The sequence below is a fragment of the Oncorhynchus masou genome, chromosome 9, assembly GCF_036934945.1.
Source record: "Oncorhynchus masou masou isolate Uvic2021 chromosome 9, UVic_Omas_1.1, whole genome shotgun sequence".
In the NCBI taxonomy this organism is placed as follows: domain Eukaryota; kingdom Metazoa; phylum Chordata; class Actinopteri; order Salmoniformes; family Salmonidae; genus Oncorhynchus; species Oncorhynchus masou.
The window spans coordinates 87,577,070-87,589,772 of NC_088220.1; positions in this window are offsets into that span (position 1 = coordinate 87,577,070).

The window sequence follows — 12,703 nt, forward strand, 5'->3', positions numbered from 1 at the left end:
TGCAGCTGCTGTGGACTCTTGCCCTCTGAGGGTTTGACCTCTGGCTGTTTCTTGCCCTCTGTAGTGGGTCTGGCTTCTGGCTGTCCTCTTGAGGGCTTCTGTCCCTGCTTGATGGTGATAGGGCCTCGATATTGGCTTGGTCCTGGTGTGAGGGGTCGTGGTGAAGCTGGTCCTGGTGTGAGGGGTCGTGGTGGGGGTTGAACTGGTGCTCGATTTGAAGCTCTGGGTGGCTCTGTCGAGAGGTGGTTCTCTCTGCTGCCCTCTGCTGGCTGAGCCCTGGACCTGTCCTCTGCTGGCTGGGCCCTGGACCTGTCCTCTCTGCTGTCCTCTGCTGGCTGTGCCCTGGACCTGTCCTCTGCTGGCTGGGCCCTGGACCTGTCCTCTCTGCTGTCCTCTGCTGGCTGGGCCCTGGACCTGTCCTCTGCTGGCTGGGCCCTGGACCTGTCCTCTCTGCTGCTCTCTGCTGGCTGAGCCCTGGACCTGTCCTCTGCTGGCTGGGCCCTGGACCTGTCCTCTCTCATCTGCTTCAGCCTCAGTCTGGCAGCCTGGGCACGTCCGCTCACAGAGTTGGGAGAGAAGGTGCGCTGGCTGCTGCTTCCTGTCCCCGCTGGTTTACCAGTGATGCTCGTGGTGCAACTAGTTGAGGTGCTACCAGCGCCCTGAGCCTCAGAGGCTGCTTTAGTCTGAGGTTGGGTTTTAGACCGTTTCTCTTTCTGGGTTTGTGCTGAAGGTGTGGTTGTCCCAAGAGAAAAGGACAAGTTGTTTGGGACAGGTGCTGCTGAAGTTCCAGGTGGTTTGTCTGGTTTGCTAGCAGGCTCTGGGTTGTTCTGTGGCTGGCATGCTGGCTGTATTGTCTGGGCAGTAGTGTTGAAGTTATAGTCTGATCTGGAGGTCTTGGCTTTCTGGGCCTTGGCCTCTCTGTGAGCAGGCTTGACTTTAGGCGTGGAAGTTTTGACAGCCTCGATGAAGGGGACTCCGTTCAGAGCTGCCCTGACTGACGCCTGCCTCAGTGGGCTGGGAGGGGGAGGCAGACTCTCCTGCTTCTTCACATACTCCATCCTGAGGGAGAGGATTGGGGAACATGACAATCTGACTGACGCCTATAAACAAACTACACCAAAAATGCACTTCTTGTAGTAGTAAAAAACATGTATTAAAACCACTTAACAATGGTCTAAAGTACTTATGTAAAAAATACTACTTAAGTAGTTTTTGTGGGTATCTGTAATTTACTATTTTGACTACTTTTACTTCACTACATTCCTAAAGAAAATTATGTACATTTTCCTTCACACCCAAAAGTACTCGTTACATTTTTAATTCTTAGCAGGACGGGAAAATTGTGAAATTCCCGCACTTATCAAGAGAACATCCCTGGTCATCCCTACTGCCTCTGATCTGGCGGACTCACTAAACACAAATGCTTAATTTGTAAATTATGTCTGAGTGTGCCCCTGGCTATCTGTAAATGTAATAAAAAAAAAAAATATTGTGCTGTGGTTTGCTTAATATAAGGAATATGAAATTATTTTTACTTTTGAAACGGAAGTATATTTAAAACCAATTACTTTAAGACTTTCATTCAAGTAGTGTTTTACTGGGTGTCTTTCACTTTTACCTGAGTCATTTTCTATGAAGGTATCTTTACTTTTGACAGATGGGTTCTTTTTACACCTGATTTTTTTATCTGCAGTCTCGTGGTCAAATCACATAATGTACGAGGAATCTAAAACACATCCAAAAAGACAGACAGTGGGACAGACAGACATATATTCAGAAAGACGGACAGACAGATATTCAGAGAGACAGACAGAGGGACAGACAGACATATTCAGAAAGACAGACGGAGGGTCAGACAGACGGATATTCAGATAGACAGAGGGATAGACAGACATATTCAGAAAGACAGACGGAGGGACAGACAGAGGAACACCTATGTGAGAATGCTATTCATTGACTACAGCTCAGCGTTCAACACCATAGTGCCCACAAAGCACATCACGAAGCTAAGGACCCTGGGACTTAATACCTCCCTCTGCGACTGGATCCTGGACTTCCTGACGGGCCGCCCCCAGGTGGTGAGAGTAGGTAACAACACGTCTGCCACGCTGATCCTCAACAGGGAGGCCCCAGGGGTGTGTGCTTAGTCCCCTCCTGTACTCCTTGTAGACCCACGAATGCATGGCCAAACACAACTCCAACACCATTAAATTTGCAAACGACACTACAGTGGTCGGCTTGATTACCAACAATGACGAGACAGCCTACAGGGAGGAGGTGAGGGCCCCCGGAGTGTGGTGTCAGGAAAATAACCTCACACTCAACGTCAACAAAACAAAGGAGATGATCGTGGACTTCAGGAAACAGCAGAGGGAATAACCCCCTATCCACATCGACGGGACAGTAGTGGAAAAGGTGGAAAGTTTTAAATTCCTCGGCGTACACATCACGGACAAACTGAAATGGTCCACCCACACGGACAGTGTGGCGCCTCTTCAACCTCAGGATGCTGAAGAAATTTGCTATGTCACCAAAAACACTCAAACTTTTACAGATGCACAATCGAGAGCATCGCCTGATATGGCAACTGCTCCGCCCACAACCGTAAGGCTCTCCAGAGGGTAGTGAGGTCTGCACAACGCATCACCGGGGGCAAACTACCTGCCCTCCAGGACACATACACCACCTGATGTTACAGGAAGGCCAAAAAGATCATCAAGGACAACAACCACCCGAGACACGGCCTGTTCACCCCGCTATCATCCAGAAGGCGAGGTCGACCGATTAATCGGAATGGGCGATTTAATTAGGGCCGATTTCAAGTTTTCATTAAAAAATCTGTATCTTTGGACACCGATTTGTCTGGTTTTTTTTAACACCTTTATTTTACCTTTATTTAACTAGGCAAGTCAGTTAAGAACACATTCTTATTTTCAATGACGGCCTAGGAACAGTGGGTTAACTGCCTTGTTCAGGGGCAGAATGACAGATTTTTACCTTGTCAGCTCGGGGATTCAATCTTGTAACCTTACAGTTAACTAGTCCAACGCTCTAACCACCTGCCTCTCATTACACTCCACGAGGAGCCTGCCTGTTTCGCGAATGCAGTAAGCCAAGGTAAGTTGCTAGCAAGCATTAAACTTATCTTATAAAAAAACAATCAATCATAATCACTAGTTAACTCCACATGGTTGATGATATTACTAGTTTATCTAGCGTGTCCTGCGTTGCATATAATCGATGCGGTGCGTATTCGTGAAAAAGGACTGTCGTTGCTCCAACGTGTACCTAACCATAAACATCAATGCCTTTCTTAAAATCAATACACAAGTATATATTTTTAAACCTGCATATTTAGTTAATATTGCCTGCTAACATGACTCGTTGCGAACTCTGTGAAGACTATTTCTTCCTAACAAAGACAGCCAACTTCACCAAACGGGGGATGATTTAACAAAAGCTAATTTGCGGGGGGAAAAACACAATCGTTGCACGACTGTACCTAACCATAAACACCAACTTAAAATCAATGCACAGAAGTATACATTTTTAAACCTGCATATTTAGCTCAAATAAATCCAGGTTTAGCAGGCAATATTAACCAGGTGAAATTGTGTCACTTCTCTTGCGTTCATTGCACGCAGAGTCAGTGTATATGCAACAGTTTGGCCCACCTAATTTGCCAGAATTTTACATAATTATGACATAACATTGAAACTTGTACAATGTAACAGCAATATTTAGACTTATGGATGCCACCCGTTAGATAAAATATGAAACAGTTCCGTATTTCACTGAAAGAATAAACGTCTTGTTTTCGAGATGATAGTTTCCGGATTCGACCAAATTAATGACCAAAGGCTAGTATTTCTGTGTGTTATTGTGTTATAATTAAGTCAATGATTTGATAGAGCAGTCTGACTGAGCGGTGGTAGGAACCAGCAGGCTCGTAAGCATTCACAGCACTTCATGCGTTTTGCCAGCAGCTCTTCCCTGTGCTTCAAGCATTGAGCTGTTTATGACTTCAAGCCTATCAACTCCCGAGATTAGGCTGGTGTAACCGATGTGACATGGCTACCTAGTTAGCGGGGTGCGCGCTAATAGCATATCAATCATCACTCGCTCTGAGACTTGGAGTGGTTGTTCCCCTTGCTCTGCATGGGTAACGCTGCTTCGAGGGTGGCTGTTGTCGATGTGTTCCTGGTTCGAGCCCAGGTAGGGGCGAGAGGGACAGAAGCTATACTGTTACACTGGCAATACTAAAGTGCCTGTAAGAACATCCAATAGTCAAAGGTATATGAAATACAAATTGTATATAGAAATAAATTATCCCAAAATTCCTATAATAACTATAACCTAAAACTTCTTACCTGGGAATATTGAAGACTCCTGTTAAAAGAAATCACCAGCTTTCACATGTTCTCATGTTCTGAGCAAGGAACTTAAACGTTAGCTTTTTTACATGGCACATATTGCACTTTTACTTTCTTCTCCAACACTTTGTTTTTGCATTATTTAAACCAAATTGAACATGTTTCATTTTATTTGAGGCTAAATTGATTTAATTGATGTAATATATTAAGTTAAAATAAGTGTTCATTCAGTATTGTTGTAATTGTCATTATTACAAATACATTTGTTTAAAATTGGCCGATTAATCGGTATCGTCTTTTTTTTGGTCCTCCAATAATCGGTATCGGTATCAGTGTTGAAAAATCATAATGGGTCGACCTCTAGTACAGGTGCATCAAAGTGGGGACCGAGAGACTGAAAAACAGCTTCTATCTCAAGGCCATCAGACTGTCGAACAGCCATCACTAACATTGAGTGGCTCCTGCCAACATACTGACTCATCTCTAGCCACTTTAATAATTTAAAAATTGGATGTAATAAATGTGTATAAGGTAGTTGTTGTGAAATTGTTAGATTATTTGATATTACTGCATGGTCGGAACTAGAAGCACAAGCATTTAGCTATACTCGCATTAACATCTGCTAACCATGTGTATGTGACCAATGACATTTGATTTGAAGTTTGCTGACGACATAACAGCCTGATCACTGACAACAATGAGACAGCCAATAGGGAGGAGGTCAGTGACCTGGCAGTGTGGTGCCAGGACATCAACCTCCCTCAACGTGATCAAGACAAAGGAGCTGATCGTGGACTACAGGAAAAGGAGGGCCGAACACATCCCTATTCTCATCGATGGGGCTGTAGTGGAGCAGGTTGAGAGTTTCAAGTTAATTGGTGTCCATATCCCCAACAAACTAGAATGGTCCAAACACACCAAGACAGTCGTGAAGAGGGCACGACAACGCCTATTCCCCCTCAGGAGACTACAAAGATTTGGCATGGGTCCCCGATCCTCAATAAGTTCAATCTGGACTATTTACATTGACCCCCTTTTGTTTTTACACTGCTGCTATTCACTGTTTATTATCTATGCATAGTTACTTTACAAATTACCTCGATTAACCTGTATCCCAACACATTGACTCTGTACCGGTACCCCCTGTATATAGCCTCCACATTGACTCTGTACCGGTGCCCCTTGTATATAGCCTCCACATTGACTCTGTACCGGTGCCCCTTGTATATAGCCTCCACATTGACTCGGTACTGGTACCCCCTGTATATAGCCTCCACATTGACTCTGTACCGTAATACCCTGTATATAGCCTCCACATTGACTCTGTACCGGTACCCCCTGTATATAGCCTCCATATTGACTCTGTACCGGTACCCCCTGTATATAGCCTCCACATTGACTCTGTACCGGTACCCCCTGTATATAGCCTCATTATTATTTTCTTGTTACTTTTACATTTTTTTAAACTTTAGTTTATTTAGTAAACATCTTCGTAACTCTATTTTCTTAACTGCATTGTTGGTTAATAAGTAAGCATTTCATACCTGCTGTATTTGGTGTATGTGACAAATAAAATTGATTTGACAGACAGACAGACAGACAGACAGACAGACAGACAGACAGACAGACAGACAGACAGACAGATATACAGACTGACAGACTGACAGACAAAGGGACAGACAGACAGGTAGAGGGACAGACAGACCAGGGACTCACCTATGCTCAATCTTTTTCAGAATCTTTTTAGAGAGCACAAAGTTTGGAGGCACTTTGAGAGAACCAGTGGGTGTGCTGCTGATTGTGCCCTTATTGTTGCCAGTGTCACCACTAGGGGTGCTGGTTTTCTTGTTCTCTGGAAGTCCATCCTTCCGTTCATGAAGAGTAATAGATGTTCCATCTGGTCTCCTGGATCTCCTCTGGGGTTTAGTAACAACCATTGGTGGTGATATAGGCAAAGACTTTCTATCCTCAATGCTGCTCCTTGTGCCCGTGCTCCCGCTTGTGCCCGTGATGCCCCTTGTGCCCGTGCTCCCGCTTGTGCCCGTGATGCCCCTTGTGCCTGTGCTCCCGCTTGTGCCCGTGCTCCCGCTTGTGCCCGTGCTCCCGCTTGTGCCCGTGCTGCTGTGAGTGTCACCACAAAGGGTTCTAAGTTTAGACTTCAGTTCATCAAGGGTAATACGCGTTCCATCGGGTTGACTAATCCTAATCAGTGGTGACCTGGCAGTGATATTTTGAGGAGGAGGATCTTGTTGGGTCTTGGCTGGGATGGTAGGTGTGGGCTGGGTCTTGGCTGGGGCAGTGGGGGTGGGCTGGGTCTTGGCTGGGGCAGTGGGGGTTGGCTGGGTCTTGGCTGGGGCAGTGGGGGTGGGCTGGCTCTTGGCTGGGGCAGTGGGGGTTGGCTGGGTCTTGGCTGGGGCAGTGGGGGTTGGCTGGGTCTTGGCTGGGGCAGTGGGGGTTGGCTGGGTCTTGGCTGGGGCAGTGGGGGTTGGCTGGCTCTTGGCTGGGGCAGTGGGGTTTGGCTGGCTCTTGGCTGGGGCAGTGGGGGTGGGCTGGGTCTTGGCTGGGGCAGTGGGGGTTGGCTGGGTCTTGGCTGGGGCAGTGGGGGTGGGCTGGGTCTTGGCTGGGGCAGTGGGGGTGGGCTGGGTCTTGGCTGGGGCAGTGGGGGTGGGCTGGGTCTTGGCTGGGGCAGTGGGGGTGGGCTGGGTCTTGGCTGGGGCAGTGGGGGTGGGCTGGGTCTTGGCTGGGGCAGTGGGGGTGACAGGGTTCTGAGGAGACCTAAGTGAAGCCTTTCTCACTGCTTTCACTGGTGCTAGTCTCTGCTGTGTTGACTGAGGGTTGGGGGCCACTGCTGCTAGTCTCTGCTGTGTTGACTGAGGGTTGGGGGCCACTGGTGCTAGGCTCTGCTGTGTTGGCTGAGGGTTGGGGGCCACTGGTGCTAGGCTCTGCTGTGTTGGCTGAGGGTTGGGGGCCACTGGTTCTGGTCTCTGCTGTGTTGGCTGAGGTTTGGGGGCCACTAGTGCTGGTCTCTGCTGTGTTGGCTGAGGGTTGGGGGCCACTGGTGTTGGTCTCTGCTGTGTTGGCTGAGGGTTGGGGGCCACTGGTGCTAGGCTCTGCTGTGTTGGCTGAGGGTTGGGGGCCACTGGTGCTGGTCTCTGCTGTGTTGGCTGAGGGTTGGGGGCCAGGGTTGCCTCCTGCGATGATGGGCCCTGTGGCTGAGGTTTTGGTAAAGACGTTGTCTGGGATGGGTGGGGGGGGATTATAGGGGTATGCCAGAAAGGAGAGGAAGGGGTAGCAGAGGACGTAGGAACAGCCTGCATGCTCATTGGGCTCTCTGTGGAGAGACTTGATAGAGATGGGGTTGCCTGCAGTGAGCACAGAGAAGCTTGCCCCATGTTTACAGTGAAGTCTGGGATGCCCTTGAATTGACTTGGTGGCACAGGGCTTAAGAGCTTGGGGGTGGAAACCTTAGTGGTGGTCTTTTCTGCCTCTTTCGCTTTTCCCTTCTCAGTGTCGCCCCTCACGAGGCTTTTCTCGGGCTGTTGCTCCTGCTCTGAGTGGCTGTTGCCCATCCTCTCTCACTAACTTCCTATGAAAATGAAAATAACTATTATGTCTCTCTAATATAATTAACCAATCAATCAAATGTATTTGATAAAGCCCTAAATACATTAACAGTTGTCACAAAGTGCTTTACAGATACCCAGCCTATCACCTCTCTCTCTAATAGGCCAGATACCAAGCCTATCACCTCTCTCTCTAAAAGGCCAGATACCCAGCCTATCACCTCTCTCTCTAGTAGGCCAGATACCCAGCCTATCACCTCTCTCTCTAATAGGCCAGATACCCAGCCTATCACCTCTCTCTCTAATAGGCCAGATACCCAGCCTATCACTCTCTCTCTAATAGGCCAGATACCCAGCCTATCACCTCTCTCTCTAATAGGCCAGATACCCAGCCTATCACCTCTCTCTCAACGATCTACGCAAAATAATCTATAATGTGAAAGTGGAAGAAATAGTCTTAAATTTTTTTTTATTAATGCAAAATAAAACAAAAATATATATTTTGATTAGATAAGTATTGATTAGATAAGTATTCAACCCCTTGAGTCAATACATTACAGCTGTGAGTCTTTCTGAGTATGTCTGTAAGAGCTTTGCAAACCTGGATTGTACAATATTTGCCCATTGTTCTTTTTTAAATTCTTCAAGCTCTGTCAAGTTGGTTGTTGATCATTGCTAGACAGCAATTTTCAAGTCTTGACATAGATGTTCAAGATGATTTAAGTCAAAACTGTAACTAGGCCCACCATGAACATTCAATTTCATATTGGCAAGTAATTGGCCTTGCATTTTAGTTTATTGTCCTGCTGAAAGGTGAATTCATCTCCCAGTGTCTGTTGGAAAGCAGACTGAACCAGGTTTTGCTCTAGGACTTGCCTGTACTTAGCACTATTCATTTTATTTTTATCCTAGCCCTTGCCAATGGCAAGCATACCCATAACATGATGCAGCCACCACCATGCTTGAAAATATGAAGACTGGTACTCAGTGATGTGTTGTGTTGGATTTGCCCTAAACATAATGCTTTGTATCAGTGGTGTAAAGTACTTAAGTAAAAATACTTTTTGGTGTATCTGTACTTTACTATTTATACTTGTGACACTTTTACTCCACTACATTCCGAAATAAAACAATGTACTTTTTATTCCATACATTTTCCCTGACACCCAAAAGTACTTGTTACATTTTGAATGTTTAGCAGGACATGAAAGTATTTAGGCTTGGCATAACAAAGGGATTAAATATTTATTCTCTCAAGATATTTCAGATTTCCACTTTTTATTAATTTGTAAACATTTGTAAAAACATAATTCCACTTTGACATTATGGGGTATTGTGTGTAGGTCAGTGACACAAAATAATAAATAAAAAAATGTATTCAGGCTGTAACACAATGTGGATAAACTCAAGGGGTGTGAATACTTTCTGAAGTCACTGTATGCCTATCTGTTATTGGACAGGCCTCAATTTCATTGAGATCATCTGTATAAATTAATAAATAAAATAAATCAGTTGTGTCAAATCTTCAATTTGAGCCCTAAAATAAGTGTTTCACAACAGTTCATGTTGAGCCATAGGCCTAATGTGAACCAGAATCTGGGTATACAGATGTTGAATATGGCGATTCTCCTATAAGTCCATGAAGCAGCCATACAACTTGCCATTCACCAGCTTTTCAAGAGTAATAATATTTGGTACTTACCAAAGAATGAGTTTCTCTGAGCAGTGATCATCATTATTGGTTACAGCCGGTATGTACTTAAAAAAAAAGTCTAAATGAAAAGTTACATGCAACCCAAAAAATGTCTACATGAGCCAATAAAATCCCTCATTAAGGCGCCCACACAGGCCCATTTTTCCCCCTTCAGGCCACCATTATTAGCCAGTTTTGGCAACAAAAATAATAACAAAATAAGACGGGCCCACTATGCAAAAAATATATATAAAAAATGGACCAGCCCATCTGGCATTTATCCGAGATGACAGATGTCCAGTCCACCCCCTGTTTAGAGAGATTCTTTCCAAACAAAAGTTGCATGTCACTTTCTATTTAGACATTTTTTGGAAGTGAAGTTACACATTGGCAATAAAGATCATAGTTGTTCAGCGAAACGCCATTATTTTGGTAAATATCGAAAATATTTTGACATAATTAAGATTGAAAAAATGGTAAATTGACAGTCAGTTTCCTGAGTTTAAAGGATAATCGACATATTCAACGTCTCCTCTAAACTCATATTCTGGTTCGGCTTTTAACGTTAGTAACGTTATCATCTTTTTAAGAAATTAAAATATCCGGAACCTGTTTGAACCATGAATTAATAATCGTACATTTTAAAAAGTAGAGAGACATTTTTATCAACAAAAAAAGTTAGGTTATCTACCATTTTAGTAGTTTACAAATACTAGCTAATTTACATTTGGCTAACATTAACGTTACTGACGGTTAGCGAACGTTACCGTAAAACGACACCAACGCTAGCTAAAAATTAACGTTAGTTAACTAGCTTATATGAAAAGTACCTTGCTATGGACCTCAGACATATCATAGCGACTTTCTAATAAATCACTCGTTGCAGATTCTCCCCACCACTGGTATGTAGTGAGTTACACACACACACACACAAATACTCTGGAAAAACTCAAATACTCTGGAAAAATGTGTGAAAATATCGGCTACAAAGTTAGCTTGTTAGAGCTTCTGTAGCTTTTGAACCAAAATAGGAAGCTCGAGGGCATTCTTTTTTTGAGCGTGAGCTACCTCATGAAATGGAACTACTGGCCTCCAATGACCTCATATACCAGCAAGCCAAACTATATTAATTTTCGCAATAACTTGACAATAGGGTCACTTTTTTTTTATTTTTTATATATAGCATATTTAAGTCACAGCTCTAGTTTTACACTGAACAAAAATATAGACGCAACATGTAACATGCTGAAATAAACAATCCCAGATATGTTTCATATTCACAAAAAGCAACAAAAAAAAAATCTCTAATTTTGTGCACAATTTTGTTTACATCCCTGTTGGTGAGTATTTCTCCTTTGCCAAGATAATTCATCCCCCTGACAGGTGTGGCATATCAAGAAGCCGACGGCATTATCAAAGGGGTGGCAGGTAGCCTAGTGGTTAGAGTGTTGAACTAGTAACCAAAAGGTTGCAAGATCAAATCCCCAACCTGACAAGGTAAAAATCTGCTGTTCTGCTCCTGAACAAGGCACTGTTCCTTGGCCGTCATTGAAAAAAAAAAAAATTCTTAACCGACTTGCCTATTTAAATAAAAAGTTTTTTTTTTTTTACACTTGTGCTGAGGACAATAGAAGGACACTCTAAAATGTTCAGTTTTGTCACAGATGTCTCAAGTTTTGAGGGAGTGTACAATTGACATGCTGTCTGCAGGAATGTCCACCAGAGCTGTTGCCAGAAAATGCCATGTTATTTTTTCTACCATAAGCCGCCTCTAAAGTCGTTGTAGAGAATTTTTCCCAGCGGCCTCACAACCGCAGATCACGTGTATGCCGTCATGTGGGCGAGTGGTTTGCTGATGTCAACGTTGGGAACAGAGTGCCCCATGGTGGCGGTGGGGTTATGGTATATGCAGGCATAAGCTACGGACAACAAACACAATTTCATTTTATCGATGGCAATTTGAATGCACAAAGATACCGTGATGAGATCGTGAGGCCCATTGTCGTGCCATTCATCCTCCGCATCACCTCATATTTCAGCATGATAATGCATGGCCCTTTGTCACAAGGATCTGTACACAATTCCTGGAAGCTGAAAATGTCCCAGTTCTTCCATGGCCTGCATACTCACCAGACATGTCACCCATTGAGCATGTTTGGGATGCTCTGGATCAACATGTATGACAGCGTGTTCCAGTTCACACCAATTCACACCCCCCCAAAGTCAATAAATTGTAGGACATGTAGTATGTTATGAATTACAATTAGTATGATATGTTACGGATTGCAGTTCATACAATATATTACGAATTTGCAATATGTATAATATAATACGAACTCCAATTTGTTGTTTCGAATGTTAGCTAGGTGGCTAATGCTAAAGTTAGCTAGGTCGGTAATGTTAGCTAGGCTAGCGTTAAGGTTAGGGTTAGGTTAAAGGGTTAAGTTTAGGGTTAGCTCACATGCTAAGTAGGTGCAAAGTTAGCTAAAATGCTAATGATGTCCAGAAAACACACGCGCGCACTCACATCCTCACTCTCTCATTCTATCTCACTCTCTGCTTTCATTTTCTAATCCTTCTCTCGCTCTCTCTCCACCTTTACGCCGTTTCTGTGTATCAGGATGGACTTGGGTTGCAGCAGCCATTTTCCGCTGGCAGCACTGTACTTTTGTTTTTGCCTTTAGTAACCAACAGTAGCCTAACGTAACGTAGCATATCCTACTAAATGGAGTGTCATGAATTTTAGTAGGCTTGGACGGTATCCAGATTGTCATACCTTCATTCTGACCTTGTGCCAAAACGGGATATTTGGTAATACCGTCACTGAACACAGGGGTGCTATTTTCTAACTCTACTAACTCCGAAGGTTAGCAATGCTAACAAGTACATGTAAAATCTCATAGAGAATGCTAACTAAATGCTAATGAGCGCATTGTGAAATGTTATACTGTCTATAAAATAAACTATTTGCAAGACAGACATCCCAGCTCATAAACTTATACAAGTAACAAAACTGCACACACATAACAAATATTATACAGCAAGGTTCTTGTTCCACAAGGGGATTCTCTGCT